The following is a 5,000-nucleotide window of genomic DNA, read 5'->3' as shown; positions in this document are numbered from 1 at the left end:
GTTTTTGGGCTGTTTTGGCCTGTTTTTGGTCCGTTCTTGCATGGCGCGGTGACCGTCGTGAGCGGAGCAAAACGTCAGCCATCTCAGCACCCTGGAACCCCCCGGGTGGCACAGGGCTGGATGGGGCTTTCGTATAGCAGGGACGGTGCTGCCTCACGCTTCGCTCGCTGTTCGCCGCTCGCCGCTCGCTCGCGCAGCCAAAAATGACCAGTTTTGGCCCGTTTTTGGGCTGTTTTGGCCTGTTTATGGTCCGTTCTTGCGTGGTGCGGTGACCGTCGTGAGCGGAGCAAAACGTCAGCCATCTCAGCACCCTGGAACCCCCCGGGTGGCACAGGGCTGGATGGGGCTTTCGTATATAGCAGGGACGGTGCTGCCTCTCGCTTCGCTCGCTGTCCGCCGCTCGCCGCTCGCTCGCGCAGCCAAAAATGGCCAGTTTTGGCCCGTTTTTGGGCCGTTTTAGCCAGTTTTTGGCCTGTTCTTGCATTGCGCGGTGACCGTCGAGAGCGGAGCAAAACGTCAGCCATCTCAGCACCCTGGAACCCCCCGGGTGGCACAGGGCTGGATGGGGCTTTCGTATAGCAGGGACGGTGCTGCCTCTCGCTTCGCTCGCTGTCCGCCGCTCGCCGCTCGCTCGTGCAGCCAAAAATGGCCAGTTTTGGCCCGTTTTTGGGCCGTTTTGGCCAGTTTTTGGCCTGTTCTTGCATTGCGCGGTGACCGTCGAGAGCGGAGCAAAACGTCAGCCATCTCAGCACCCTGGAACCCCCCGGGTGGCACAGGGCTGGATGGGGCTTTCGTATAGCAGGGACGGTGCTGCCTCTCGCTTCGCTCGCTGTCCGCCGCTCGCCGCTCGCTCGTGCAGCCAAAAATGGCCAGTTTTGGCCCGTTTTTGGGCCGTTTTGGCCAGTTTTTGGCCTGTTCTTGCATTGCGCGGTGACCGTCGAGAGCGGAGCAAAACGTCAGCCATCTCAGCACCCTGGAACCCCCCGGGTGGCACAGGGCTGGATGGGGCTTTCGTATAGCAGGGACGGTGCTGCCTCTCGCTTCGCTCGCTGTCCGCCGCTCGCCGCTCGCTCGTGCAGCCAAAAATGGCCAGTTTTGGCCCGTTTTTGGGCCGTTTTGGCCAGTTTTTGGCCTGTTCTTGCATTGCGCGGTGACCGTCGAGAGCGGAGCAAAACGTCAGCCATCTCAGCACCCTGGAACCCCCCGGGTGGCACAGGGCTGGATGGGGCTTTCGTATAGCAGGGACGGTGCTGCCTCTCGCTTCGCTCGCTGTCCGCCGCTCGCCGCTCGCTCGTGCAGCCAAAAATGGCCAGTTTTGGCCCGTTTTTGGGCCGTTTTGGCCAGTTTTTGGCCTGTTCTTGCATTGCGCGGTGACCGTCGAGAGCGGAGCAAAACGTCAGCCATCTCAGCACCCTGGAACCCCCCGGGTGGCACAGGGCTGGATGGGGCTTTCGTATAGCAGGGACGGTGCTGCCTCTCGCTTCGCTCGCTGTCCGCCGCTCGCCGCTCGCTCGTGCAGCCAAAAATGGCCAGTTTTGGCCCGTTTTTGGGCCGTTTTGGCCAGTTTTTGGCCTGTTCTTGCATTGCGCGGTGACCGTCGAGAGCGGAGCAAAACGTCAGCCATCTCAGCACCCTGGAACCCCCCGGGTGGCACAGGGCTGGATGGGGCTTTCGTATAGCAGGGACGGTGCTGCCTCTCGCTTCGCTCGCTGTCCGCCGCTCGCCGCTCGCTCGTGCAGCCAAAAATGGCCAGTTTTGGCCCGTTTTTGGGCCGTTTTGGCCAGTTTTTGGCCTGTTCTTGCATTGCGCGGTGACCGTCGAGAGCGGAGCAAAACGTCAGCCATCTCAGCACCCTGGAACCCCCCGGGTGGCACAGGGCTGGATGGGGCTTTCGTATAGCAGGGACGGTGCTGCCTCTCGCTTCGCTCGCTGTCCGCCGCTCGCCGCTCGCTCGTGCAGCCAAAAATGGCCAGTTTTGGCCCGTTTTTGGGCCGTTTTGGCCAGTTTTTGGCCTGTTCTTGCATTGCGCGGTGACCGTCGAGAGCGGAGCAAAACGTCAGCCATCTCAGCACCCTGGAACCCCCCGGGTGGCACAGGGCTGGATGGGGCTTTCGTATAGCAGGGACGGTGCTGCCTCTCGCTTCGCTCGCTGTCCGCCGCTCGCCGCTCGCTCGTGCAGCCAAAAATGGCCAGTTTTGGCCCGTTTTTGGGCCGTTTTGGCCAGTTTTTGGCCTGTTCTTGCATTGCGCGGTGACCGTCGAGAGCGGAGCAAAACGTCAGCCATCTCAGCACCCTGGAACCCCCCGGGTGGCACAGGGCTGGATGGGGCTTTCGTATAGCAGGGACGGTGCTGCCTCTCGCTTCGCTCGCTGTCCGCCGCTCGCCGCTCGCTCGCGCAGCCAAAAATGGCCAGTTTTGGCCCGTTTTTGGGCCGTTTTGGCCAGTTTTTGGCCTGTTCTTGCATTGCGCGGTGACCGTCGAGAGCGGAGCAAAACGTCAGCCATCTCAGCACCCTGGAACCCCCCGGGTGGCACAGGGCTGGATGGGGCTTTCGTATAGCAGGGACGGTGCTGCCTCTCGCTTCGCTCGCTGTCCGCCGCTCGCCGCTCGCTCGTGCAGCCAAAAATGGCCAGTTTTGGCCCGTTTTTGGGCCGTTTTGGCCAGTTTTTGGCCTGTTCTTGCATTGCGCGGTGACCGTCGAGAGCGGAGCAAAACGTCAGCCATCTCAGCACCCTGGAACCCCCCCCGGGTGGCACAGGGCTGGATGGGGCTTTCGTATAGCAGGGACGGTGCTGCCTCTCGCTTCGCTCGCTGTCCGCCGCTCGCCGCTCGCTCGTGCAGCCAAAAATGGCCAGTTTTGGCCCGTTTTTGGGCCGTTTTGGCCAGTTTTTGGCCTGTTCTTGCATTGCGCGGTGACCGTCGAGAGCGGAGCAAAACGTCAGCCATCTCAGCACCCTGGAACCCCCCGGGTGGCACAGGGCTGGATGGGGCTTTCGTATAGCAGGGACGGTGCTGCCTCTCGCTTCGCTCGCTGTCCGCCGCTCGCCGCTCGCTCGTGCAGCCAAAAATGGCCAGTTTTGGCCCGTTTTTGGGCCGTTTTGGCCAGTTTTTGGCCTGTTCTTGCATTGCGCGGTGACCGTCGAGAGCGGAGCAAAACGTCAGCCATCTCAGCACCCTGGAACCCCCCGGGTGGCACAGGGCTGGATGGGGCTTTCGTATAGCAGGGACGGTGCTGCCTCTCGCTTCGCTCGCTGTCCGCCGCTCGCCGCTCGCTCGCGCAGCCAAAAATGGCCAGTTTTGGCCCGTTTTTGGGCCGTTTTGGCCAGTTTTTGGCCTGTTCTTGCATTGCGCGGTGACCGTCGAGAGCGGAGCAAAACGTCAGCCATCTCAGCACCCTGGAACCCCCCGGGTGGCACAGGGCTGGATGGGGCTTTCGTATAGCAGGGACGGTGCTGCCTCTCGCTTCGCTCGCTGTCCGCCGCTCGCCGCTCGCTCGTGCAGCCAAAAATGGCCAGTTTTGGCCCGTTTTTGGGCCGTTTTGGCCAGTTTTTGGCCTGTTCTTGCATTGCGCGGTGACCGTCGAGAGCGGAGCAAAACGTCAGCCATCTCAGCACCCTGGAACCCCCCGGGTGGCACAGGGCTGGATGGGGCTTTCGTATAGCAGGGACGGTGCTGCCTCTCGCTTCGCTCGCTGTCCGCCGCTCGCCGCTCGCTCGTGCAGCCAAAAATGGCCAGTTTTGGCCCGTTTTTGGGCCGTTTTGGCCAGTTTTTGGCCTGTTCTTGCATTGCGCGGTGACCGTCGAGAGCGGAGCAAAACGTCAGCCATCTCAGCACCCTGGAACCCCCCGGGTGGCACAGGGCTGGATGGGGCTTTCGTATAGCAGGGACGGTGCTGCCTCTCGCTTCGCTCGCTGTCCGCCGCTCGCCGCTCGCTCGTGCAGCCAAAAATGGCCAGTTTTGGCCCGTTTTTGGGCCGTTTTGGCCAGTTTTTGGCCTGTTCTTGCATTGCGCGGTGACCGTCGAGAGCGGAGCAAAACGTCAGCCATCTCAGCACCCTGGAACCCCCCGGGTGGCACAGGGCTGGATGGGGCTTTCGTATAGCAGGGACGGTGCTGCCTCTCGCTTCGCTCGCTGTCCGCCGCTCGCCGCTCGCTCGCGCAGCCAAAAATGGCCAGTTTTGGCCCGTTTTTGGGCCGTTTTGGCCAGTTTTTGGCCTGTTCTTGCATTGCGCGGTGACCGTCGAGAGCGGAGCAAAACGTCAGCCATCTCAGCACCCTGGAACCCCCCGGGTGGCACAGGGCTGGATGGGGCTTTCGTATAGCAGGGACGGTGCTGCCTCTCGCTTCGCTCGCTGTCCGCCGCTCGCCGCTCGCGCAGCCAAAAATGGCCAGTTTTGGCCCGTTTTTGGGCCGTTTTGGCCAGTTTTTGGCCTGTTCTTGCATTGCGCGGTGACCGTCGAGAGCGGAGCAAAACGTCAGCCATCTCAGCACCCTGGAACCCCCCGGGTGGCACAGGGCTGGATGGGGCTTTCGTATAGCAGGGACGGTGCTGCCTCTCGCTTCGCTCGCTGTTCGCCGCTCGCCGCTCGCTCGCGCAGCCAAAAATGGCCAGTTTTGGCCCGTTTTTGGGCTGTTTTGGCCAGTTTTTGGCCTGTTCTTGCGTGGTGCGGTGACCGTCGTGAGCGGAGCAAAACGTCAGCCATCTCAGCACCCTGGAACCCCCCGGGTGGCACAGGGCTGGATGGGGCTTTCGTATAGCAGGGACGGTGCTGCCTCTCGCTTCGCTCGCTGTTCGCCGCTCGCCGCTCGCTCGCGCAGCCAAAAATGGCCAGTTTTGGCCCGTTTTTGGGCTGTTTTGGCCTGTTTTTGGGCTGTTCTTGTGTGGCGCGGTGACCGTCGTGAGCGGAGCAAAATGTCAGCCATCTCAGCACCCTGGAACCCCCCGGGTGGCACAGGGCTGGATGGGGCTTTCGTATAGCAGGGACGGTGCTGCCTCGCGCT

Source organism: Musa acuminata, unplaced genomic scaffold (assembly GCF_036884655.1).
Source record: "Musa acuminata AAA Group cultivar baxijiao unplaced genomic scaffold, Cavendish_Baxijiao_AAA HiC_scaffold_506, whole genome shotgun sequence".
In the NCBI taxonomy this organism is placed as follows: Eukaryota; Viridiplantae; Streptophyta; class Magnoliopsida; order Zingiberales; family Musaceae; genus Musa; species Musa acuminata.
This window is presented reverse-complemented; position numbering follows the sequence as displayed.